Source organism: Chenopodium quinoa, unplaced genomic scaffold, assembly GCF_001683475.1.
Source record: "Chenopodium quinoa cultivar QQ74 unplaced genomic scaffold, ASM168347v1, whole genome shotgun sequence".
NCBI lineage: Eukaryota > Viridiplantae > Streptophyta > Magnoliopsida > Caryophyllales > Amaranthaceae > Chenopodium > Chenopodium quinoa.
Window position 1 is genome coordinate 1140573 of NW_018744113.1, and position 12066 is coordinate 1152638.

Here is a 12066-nt window from a genome sequence, read left to right on the forward strand (position 1 = left end):
TAGGGAGGCCAGGTGATTCCAGCAATTTTGCTATTCCTTTCTAATTTCCTAGATTCATCCCAGGAAAATGTCCTTGTTTCTTCATAATAGCGTTCACTATCATATTGGAGTGGGGGTCATGGCAGAGAGGGGTCCTTTCATCTTCCTCAATTAAGGAGACCTCTTCATTAAAGCCCCACAAATCTTCATCATCTTCATCGTGCTCCACATTAATTATTGGATTTTCTATGGCTTTAATCCTCATGGGTGAAGCATCGATCGCAATGGGAGTTCCTCCAACTATGGCCTTTACCTGTTGGTGGAGAGATGAAGGGACGGTCTTTTGGTCATGAAGCCAAGGGCGTCCCAACAATAAATTGAACGAAGCCTTAATGTCTACTACTTGGAATATAGTAGCGTGTTCTATAGCTCCCGTCGTTATATTCATAGTAATCTTACCAAGAGCTTGACGACGAGTGTTGTCGTAAGCTCTTATTCCTTATGTTGACGGGGTTATGTCTTCATCTCTTATGCCTAGCATCCTCGCAATTCTGAGTGGACAGACGTTGATGGCCGATCCATTGTCTACAAGAGTCATAGGGATGTTCATTCTCTTGCAAACTACTGTGAGGTTTAATGCCTTATAATGTTTGTCACTTCTTGAGGTAAGTCCTTGTCGGAAAAGGTGATCAAGTTGATAGGACTAGGGAGATCACTCGTAAGGAAGTTAGCCAGCCCCTCAGGAGTGGTATCGGAATCTATCCCTATCTTATCCAAGGCATTCATCACTGCCAACCTATGTTCTCGAGATGTGGCTAGAAGCTTCCATACATTCATTTCAACTTTGGTTTTCTTGAACTGCTTGACAATATCATTGTCTTCTATGATAGGTATGGGAACTTGCTACGTAGTTGGTATAGGTTGTGTCGAAATAGGAGGTTGCATTCTCCCAGATGTTGTGAGGACGTCTATAGATGAATCTTCTTAAACCAGAAGTTATCCATGGCATATGACGCTTAAGGTGGAGGTCCTACCATGTCCTTAAAGTAAACGTCTTCTTCATCATTGTCCCAAACTCCATTGATACTTATGTCTTCCTCTTGTGGAATTTGGACTAGCTTTTTTTCATCAATCATTTTCTTAATTAAATATTTAAATTTAAAACAGTTTTCAATAGTGTGACCCCCTGATTAATGGTATTGACAGTAGAACCTATCTGTCCTTTTTAATGATTCAAATGGTCTTGGTTCGAGAGGTTATACCTTACCACTCTCGGAGAGCATATTGAACATTTGAGCGTATGGAATCCCAATTGGAGTATAGAGTCAATTACTCTTCTTGGCTTTATCAATTACTTGCAGATAAAAGGGTTTCTTCTTTGTAGATGGAATCTTGTCACCCTTTTTCTGAAGCTCTTCTAATTGTTTCTTCACAACTTCGAGAGCTTCACGCAGCAAGTTTGATCCCTCCAACATGGACAGTGTAAGAAATTGTATATCCTCTTTACTTGCTAGTTCAGGAAAGTCATTCATGGCATTGAAAAAGATCTCCTCCTCTTCTTCAATAGCATGGATTTCTTCGATAGGTCTGATGAGAGATGAGGAATCAACCTCGTTTTCCTCATCAGAGATGGCTAAAGAGTGAGAGAGAGGTGCATTATCAATGCTCGACTTCTTACTGGCAGGAGGCAATGGTAGCATGTTGTTATCGATTAAATCTTAGATAGCTTCCTTAAGCTTCCAACAATTTTTGGTAAGATGGCCCCTACCTTGGTGATATTTCTAATGTGCATTGGGGTTCCAATTAGCCGTCCTCTTCTCGATCGGTGGGTCCCCGAATGGTCCCATAGGAGTTATAAATCTTTTGCATTTAATCGGTCAAATGCGGTGTCATAACTCGTACCTATAGGAGTAAAGTTCCTCCTAAATGGTTTCTTTTGTCCTTGAATATTCATAGCAAGGAATTCACTTAAGTTAAAGGTACTAAAATTGTTTGAGTGGGTGGTTTTGGAAGAAGAAGGATTGTCGTTCTTCTTGCCTTTCCTGCCACTGTTGGAGTTACTGTTAGCAGCTTTCAGCTTAGCCAGGTCGTCTTCAATATTGATTCCAATGTCATAGACGGCCTTGAAGGTATGGAGATTATTCTTGTATTTGAGATGTTTGGAGTATTTCTCTTGAAGGTTCTTGATGAATAACCTGACATATTCTTTTTCACTTGGCACCTCAATCATCTTAGCAGAGGTTTCTCTCCATTTGTTGAAGAAAGAGGTAAAACCTTCATTCTCCTTCTGTTTGAGGATTTCAAGTTCCCTATAATCAGTTTCAACTTGAATGTTAAACTTGTATCTATCAATGAAAGTGTTTACTATAGACTCACAAGTAGAGGTTCTTTCTTTCTCAAGAGAAAAGAACCATTGTTGGCAAACGGTTTCAAGAGATAGAGAGAAAAAAGAGGGAAACACCTTCTTGTCAATGCCCTTAATACTCATTATTGTTTCGAAGGCTCTTAGATGAAAGTAAGGGTTGTCAGTTGCTTTGAATTTCGGGATGTCGTTGGCATTGAACTTCTGCGGTTGAAGATCCTTGTCCACCGAGACCCCTTATGAGCTAATTCCTTGAAACTTATAGTCACTAGATAGTTTGCTCAGACTCTCTTGCATGAGGTCCATCTCTTGTTGTTTCACAGGATCATCGATTTTGAGGGTTAAAACCTTTAACGCCTCAATCACAATAATCAATTGGTTCCTGAGCTCATTAACTTCCTCTTGAGTTGCCATTATTGTCTTGGCTTTCCTTTTACGAGCGATTGGTTTGTCGAAAAGTTGGACTTGAATAAAAAGGTTGTCTTTGATCAAACGCCCTTCCTTTCTTGACCACGCGCTGTAAATTACACCATTTTTGTTTTAATGACTTAACTCAATTTTGAATTTGACTTTAAGTTTTTGGAAAAAGAAAATCGCAAAAATAGGGTGCATATTGTTGGGGGCTAAGTATAGGGTTTAAACAAGTGGTTTAATTGGAGAATTAATATCCAACTTACCCCCACAAAAAAATGACGGAAAATACGCGCATACAAGACTCCCTTAGTGTAGGGAATATTTCAAGCATTACCCCTAGCTCGAACCCCACTATGATAATACACTAAAGTATGGTGGCGTCCAAAGGGAAGGAAGATAGAGCAAAAGAGTCGCCAACAAGTTTTAGGAACTTGTAAATCGTTCACAAGGTGAAGGTTACACCCCTTAAAGATCCAGGAGATCGTTAACTCCAATAGGTCTAGAACCAAGACTGGTAGTTCGGGGATGAAGGTACAAATCCAACCTAAAAGATATTGAACCTTCCTTGATAATAGGCCTCTACTTTATTCTGATCGTATTCATGTGCGCTTTCTAACTAACATGCAATCAATAGGATTAACCCTAAACCTGCTTAATCTATGTTGGTTGAATATTAATGCACAAATAAATCTATTATTGGCGATCACTTGAATTATAATCAAATTAACCCTAAACAAGATTATTAATTATCTTAGTAAGCGTGATTACAAGTACCAAATTCAATTTAAACATGCATAAAAGGCGTGATCAATCAATAACAATAAATATATTTAATCAAGCAACATACTAATAATCATCAATTATAAAAATAATAATTATGACCATAATCATGTTCATGTTAAAGCATAATAATAACAAGATCCTGGGCATGATACTAACAAGATTGATAACTAATCCTAGCATATCACTAAACATTAAAAATCAAAGCTTTAACCCTAACATGATACTAACATGAATATTAGGAAAGAAAAATAGGAAGCATCACAGGAATCACAATTGTTATATTTGATATTAGAAATTTATAGTTGTTACCCAAAACATGATACTAGGAAGATCAAAACACCCTAACATGACGCTAGGAATCATAATAACAACCTAGACATGATTTCTATATCATAATATCAATAAATCAATTAAAGCACTTACTTGGATGCCTCGTATCTCTTTCTATTAACAAAATACACGTGTTAGTAACTTCAAGAAAAATAATAAACAAAAAAATTAAATTAAATAATTGAAATAAAGATTAGGGACCAAACCCTCAGAAATTAAAACATTTCACATCTAGGGCGAAGGCAACTTTGAATTATACTAGGTGTGTCTAGTGCTAATGTATAAGGAATTGTGTTTGTAAAAGGGTTGGCTTAGAAAGAGAGAGAGAAAATTAAGAAATTCTTGATGAGAGTTGATGATTTAAAAGGGGAGATATGACCTCTATTTATAGAGAAAAAAGAGGGTCGAAGAATAAGAAAAGAATTCGAATTCAAATCGAAATAGAACTCGTTGGACAGTAGTTTTTGTGGATTTTGTTTTTATCATATCTTTTGATCCAGAAGTTCAAATAAGGCATATAATATGTCGTTGGAAAGATCTTGAAATCTAATTTCCAAAACAATTAGAATCAGATTAAAATACTTTGTAGATAAAAAGATATGATCTAAATAGTAGGACGGTGTCAGTTTTGGATAGAGTTTCATATCTCATTCATACTTTTTCGTTATAACTCGGATTTAATATTATAATATATCATTGGAAAGATAATTTCAAAATCTATCCAACCATATAATATTTGGATAAAGATTATGAGGCACAAAATTAATATCTAATTGTCTTTGAATATCTTTAAATTCGAATAGAATTAAGATTAAAGAAAAAGGAAAGTTTTAAAAAAGGAAAGTTTTTATTTAACTCAAATTCTTTAATCTTATCTTTTCAAAAAGGATAATTAAGATCTTTTAGAAACTTATAGAAGCTTCTAATTAATCCTAATTAGTTTAGGAATAGGATTAAACCTTTGGACCCTCCATATGATCATTGGGCCGTAGGTAAGATCCAGTTCGAGCCCAGTTTAGTATTTTGGCCATAACTTCCTCATTATTCATCGGAATTGGGCATATAATAAATCGTTGGAAAGTTCTTTTCAAACCCTATCCAACTACACCATCATTGGACCCTTATCATGGACTAAAATAAACTGGAATGCACGTTTTTTAAAAATAAGGTAAGAAAAGGAATATTTTCAAAAACAGAAAGAAGAGATATTTTAATAAAAACATCCTCATCACTTGACTTTTCACACTTTCTCTTTGTTCGATAATCAAATGACATGAAAGGTATTCATCACTGGGTTTGGTTTTGGGGAGACACATTTGGGTGTCTACACTAAGACATGGTCAAAGTGTGCATTAGTGTGTGCTTTATGTGGTGAGTGTAAGTGACATGCTTTGACTCTTGTGTAAGACCATGGGACTTATTGCTTAGACTGGATTAATGACTTGACAAGGTATTATTACCAGTAAAAATTAACTGAATCGACTAAAAAATTGTTCAATTAGACATAAGGTTATGACTCAAGCAACAAACCGAACTGTCATCAAAACGACAGGACTGGCGCCTCTCTTTGTAGTGTAGCGCCAGACGACAGAATTGTCGCCAGGTGCTACGTTCCACAAAGTGGCGCTGCAGTTTTAATCTTGGCGCCATTGCTGGAACGTCGATCTGGAACTGCTTTCGGTATTTTTACTCTACAGGGTATGCCTAAAGTCGTACTAAGTCAACTCTGATAAAAATTTTCGACTTTAATTACTCAAATTAATTAATAAATTAATTAGGCAAAGTTCTTTTAGTCATAAATCAGTTTATTTAATCTTAGCACAAGTCAAACAAACGGTTAGGAAAAACATATAGAGGATGCACAACCAATAAGGCACAATTATCCAAGTAGGCACAACATGACGCAATGAGTTTGCAACCTAACCATGGCTCTAGTTCTCTAAAGTTCGGGATATGGGTTAGTCAATAGAGGGTCCATGGTTAATTGTCCGGATGCACCGCGCGGAAGCCTAACTGTAGGGAATATTTCAAGCATTATCCCTATCTTGAACCCCACTGTGGTCATACACTAAAGTACGATGGCGTCCAGAGGGAAGGAAGCTAGAGCAAAAAAGTCGCCAACAAGTTTTAGGAACTTGTAAACCGTTCACGAGGTGAAGGTTACACCCCTTAACGATCCAAGAGATCGCCAACTCCAATAGGTCTGGAACCATGACTGGTAGTTCGGGGATGAAGGTATAAATCCAACCTAAAAGAGATTGAACCTGCCCTAATAATAGGCCTCTACTTTATTCTGATCGTATTCATGTGCGCTTTCTGACTAACATGCAATCAATAGGATTAACCCTAAACCTGTTATCTATGTTGGCTGAATATTAATGCACAAATAAAACTATTATTGGCGATCACTCGAATTATAATCATATTAACCCTAACAAGATTATTAATTATCTTATTAAGCGTGATTACAAGTACCAATTCCCTTTAAACATATAAAAGGTGTGATCAAGAAATAACAATAAAATCATCAAGTAACATAATAATAATCAACAATAAAAATCATAACAATTATAAAAATAATCATAATAATAATTATTAAAAAATCATGTTAATAATAAAGCATAATAATAGCAAGATCCTAGGCATGATACTAACAAGATTAATAACAAATCCTAGTGTAGACACCTAAAAATGTCTCCCCAAAACCAAACCCGACGCGATGATGAACAACCTTTCACCGCCATTAGTGGTCGGGTTGAGTATTTAATCTTGGAGTGCTTACATCCATATTTCCATTTCATAAAAATAACCCAAATACTATCCCATTTCCGCAAACCATAACTTATTTTCCTCTTTTTGTGCCTTTAAACCCAAAATAATTCATTTCGTGTCCTTTAAAATCATTCATTTCGTGTCCTTTTTATAAAAATATTTAATCCAGTTTATTTTGGTCTATAATATGGGTCCAATGATTAAATATTTGGATGGGTCTTTAAAAGAGCTTTCCAACGATATATTATAAGCCCAAATCCGAGTTATAACGAATAAGTTATGGCCAAAATATTAAACTGAGCCTAAACCGAACCTAAGCCCACCTTACCTACGACCCAATGATCATGTGGAGGGTCAAAATTATTTAATCCAATTCCTAAACCAATTAGGATTAATTGGAAGCTTCTACAAATTTCTAAAAGATCTTAATTATCCATTTTGAAAAGATAAGATTAAAGAGTTTGAAATTGAATAAAACTCCTTTTTTAAAAAGTCCTAATTTATTCAAATTGAAAGACATTCAAAGATAGCCAGATTTTCGTGCCTCATACTTTTTATCTAAATTTTATATGATTGGATAGCCCTTGAAATTATCTTTCCAATGATATATTATAATATCAATTTCGAGCTATAACGGAAAAGATATGAATAAAATGTCAAACTCTATCCAAAACTGACAATGTCTCATTATTTCGGCTATATCTTTGGTTCTACAAAATATTTTAATCTGATTCTAATTGGGTTAGATAGTAGACTTCAAGATCTTTCTAAAGATATTTTATTCATCTTATACCGATTTTTGGATAAAAAGATATGATAAAAACAAAAACCGCAAAAACTGCAATCTATCGAGTTTTATTCCGATTTAATTCGGATCTTATCTTAATTCTTCGACCCTTTTTTTTTCTCTATATATAGAGGTCATATCACCCAATTTTCAATCATCAACAAGCTAGATCATCAAATAATTCTCTTCTCCCTCTTTAGCCTAAATACTAGCCTCCCCATTCTTTTACTATTCCTTCCTTTAAGCACTCCAAGGAGTCTATACTAAACCCGAGGTTTCATCCTTAAACCAAGGCGTGAAAGGTATAAATAACTGAGGGTTTGGACCAAATAAAATCTAATATTTATTTAATTTAATTTTCACTTGGTTTATATTTTTTATTGAAGTTACTAACAGTTTATTCATGATGTAGAAATTTCAAGGAAACACGAAAAGTGAGTAATTAATCACTTAATTACTCTTATTTTTATTCTTGTTGCTAGCATCATGATTAGGTTATTTTATATTTAATTTGACTAATGCTATTATTGTTAAATTGCTTCCAATATTAATGTTTATTCTTTTATTATTATGATCACCATATTGCATGTTTAAAGGGAATATGTAATTGAAAATCACGCCTAATAAGATAATTTGGACAACCTGTTTAGGATCCTTTTTAATCTTGTTATTAAATCAAGTGATCACACTATTTTCGAATAATGTGTTGCATTAATATTCAACTAAATTTAGCTTAATAATAGTTTGGAGCAAATTGAATTTTTGTTTGTATGCCTTTGAGATCGCAGGATTCACTTTTCACTATAAGAATCGAGTAGAGGCCAATACGGGCGAATGTGACTCCATGACTCACTTCGTACCATCATCCCCGATCCTCCTTTCGTGGTTCTGAACCATATGGAGTTAGTAATCTCATGGATTATGAATGGGGTGTAACCTTCACGGATCAATCGTTGTTGTCTATCGTTGTTCCTTAATCGTGGTTGCCTTTTATGATCCGTGAACGGTTTACAAGTTCCTTAAAAAATTGTTGGCGGCTCCCTACTTTCCTTGTCACTAATCGTATTATGTCAATTACCACTTCCTATGAGTTCCAAGCATATTCACCACATGCTTTAACGTAGGCGCATTTCGAAAGACGCCTACACCTAGCATGTCACTAAACAATAAAAATCAAAGATTTAACCCTAACATGATATTAACAATCATAAATATTAGGAAGAACATAGTAAGCATCATACTTTTAATCATACATGATATTAAAGTTACCCTAGACATGGTACTAGGAAGATCAAAACGCCCTAACATAACATTAGGAATCATAATAACAACCTAAGCATGATTTCTACATAATAACATCAATAAAACCCATTAAAATACTTACTTGGATGTCTCGTACCTCTTTCTAATAACAAAATACACACGTTAGTAACTTCAAGGAAAATAATAAAACAACAATTAAATTAAATAATAATTGAAAGAGAGATTTGGGACCAAACCCTCAGAAATTAAACCTTTCACGTCTAGCGCGAAGGCAACTTCGAATATGGCTAGGTGTTTCTAGTGCTAATGAATGCGGAATTTTTATGTTTGTGAGAAGGCTAGTTTAGAAGAGAGAGAGAGAGAGTAATCAAGAAAATCTTGATGAGAGTTGGTGAATGAAAACGGGGTTTTTAGGAAGCTATTTATAAAGAAAATCAGCCAAAAAAGATAAAAAAATCAAAACAGAGTTCTGACGCGTAAAACGTGTGTTAGCGCCAGACGCTGACATTAGCGCCAGGCACTAACGCTAGCGTCAGGCACTAACGCTAGCGCCAGGCACCAAGATTAGCGTCAGGCGCTAATGCTAGCGTTTGGCGCTGACTAAGAAATTGACGCGTTTTCTAAAAATCAGGTAGAAATTGACCATACGGGAGAATAAAATCGTATTTTCCTCAAAAACGTTCTTTTATTCTGATTAAAACTCTAAAAGTCAACAAAAGTCAATTTATCAATGCTAATTGAATTAGGAATGAAAAGAACCTTCTAAAAGAATCTAAAAGACTAAAACCATTCTTAATTGCATTAGGAATGATAAATCTATATTAGGCCCTCCCCTAGATCATTGGCGGCATATAAGGCTCAAACCGGGCCCAGTTCGGTAATTTGGCCATAACTTCCTCAATATTCATCGGAATTGGGCTTATAATATATCGTTGGAATTCTCTTTTCAAGCCTCATCCAACTACACTACTATTGGATCCATATCATGGACCAACCGAACTGGATTGGCTGTTTTCTTAAAAATAGGTTTTAAAAAACAGAGAGAGGAGAAAAGAAAATAAAACTATCCGCAAAACTAAGCTTTCCACACTTTCACTCCATTCGATTATGATTCAGCGTGAAAGGTACTCATCACTGGGTTTGGTTTTGGGGAGACACAAATGGGTGTCTATAGAAGCCCCCACTTTGACTGAGTTTGGAGAAATGCAAGTTTCGAAAACAAAAGTCAAAGTATCGATAGGGACAGAGAATGATTCAGAACGTTCAGATAAAAGAGCTTAGTTAAACAGATAAAAGAGTTAAGAAATGCGTATCTTGCACCGTCGAGCACACGTCTCTGAAAGTAACAAATTTGCTGTTGTATCCTTGTTTTGATGACCTCCTGCATGCTAGAGAATGTCATCCCGTTTGAAAACTGCTATGCTTGTAACTGCTTCCAATCCCGCCATGATAATCTTCCGCAAACCAGGGAACACTATCGAAGATTGTTTCGCTTGAAACGATCCTCTTCCGCTTTGTGACCATCTTCCACATCTTAGGGAACACGATCGAAGACAACTTTGCTTGAAATTACCTTCAGTTGTTTGTGACAACTCTCCACAATCTAGGGAACGCCATCTTGTTGTTTTGATGTTCACTCGTCTCTAAACAAAGATCTTTTGGATATGTTCACGCGTCTCTGAACAAAGAGCTTTTGAATGATATACCCACTTGTCTCTGGAGTAAAAGAGCTTGATGATATGTCCACGCGTCTCTAAATAAAAGAGCTTAAATACATGTCCACGCCGTCTCTGAACAAAGAGCTTGATAATAGGATGCCCACGCGTCTCTGAGAAAAAGAGCTTGATGATATGTCCACGCGTCTCTGAACAAAAGAGCTTAAATACATGTCCACGCGTCTCTGAACAAAGAGCTTAATAATAGGATGCCCACGCGTCTCTGAGCAAAAGAGCTTGATAATATGTCCACGCGTCTCTGAACAAAGAGTTTAAATACTTGAATGTTTGTTGCGATACTATTCCGAAGAAAAATTTCCAAAGACCAACGCTTGTCGATCTCTAAAGCTCGCTTGAACTTTGCTTCCGTTATGCTAGTACGTCGGCGGTTTGCTGCTTGTGAACCATTGCGTTGGTGTCTCTGTTATTTATGAATTAGTACGTCCGTGTCTCTGCTGTTTATAAACCAGTACGTCGGTGTCTCTGCGATGAGCCAATGCTTAGCCGCTTTAAGCTAAGTGAGACGATCTTTCGTCAAGTCGATCACTTATTGCGATTGTAATCAAACCGACTACTAAATCATGTCAAATTGCTTATAGGGGATAATTGGCGTACCAAAGAACCCGAAATTATTGTGTGAGGTCAAAATCAACTTTCAAAGAGGCTTCGAGCTCTGTCGCTGCTGAAATATCTCTGGCGCCAAGAATTGACTTTGTCGCCAGACGCTAAAAACTTTTGCTAGACGCTAGATGTTTTCATCTGGCGCTGGAGTAGGGTCTTCCCTATTCTACTGCACCTGTATTCATCTTTGACTATAGGACTTTGCCAATTTCTTTAATTATTTTAGGGTTGACCTAAGACTTAGCGTCGCTTGACTCATTAACTTGACACGACTCAAGGCATAAACTCGACTCGCTGTGATTGACTCGAGGTTAACTCGACTCGAAGTGAAATGACACGTGTGACTCATGACCAGTGTGTGCATAGTGTTGATTCAATGTGACTCAAAAATGCAAAAAAGCAAAAAAAATTTGTCATTTTTGTGGAGGGTACCGACTTTCTCCCGAAAAAGAAAGACGCGAAAAAGAATCGAAGTTTTTTTAGGTGCATGTTGAATGAGCTTGGTCAAATGTCATTTGATACCATCTCTCAAGGTGCAAGGATTAACCCATCCTAGGCCATCTCAATTGTTGACTCAATGATGAAAGCGTTTGGGTAACTTAGGCGCGGAGGCTAAGCACTTCATACTTTGTGATGCAATGACAATTATGATTGATGAGTGATTTTGAAATGACAAGGCATGCTTCAACGTTGTGTTAAGATTCCATGACAAAGGGTTCCTAATGGAAGGTATATTTGGTCATGTATCTGTGATGTGTGTGAAAGTGATACTAAAGTAAGGCCGCAAGAGCTAAGTGTGTAGAAAGATATTATTTTTTAGAAGAGTCAAATGATAGTGACTCTTAGGCTAGGTAGGCTAATGATGAGGGATCAAGCCCCCAAGTCTAGCTCTAAATGAATAGGGATGAGCATAGGAGATCCCTTGATATGATCATGGTGTGTGAATGTGAATATGAATGCATTTTTATTACGACCGCACCTCAATGTGAGGTTGCCTACGTATCCGTTAGGAATCAGGCCGAACGTAGCTCTAGCCGAAC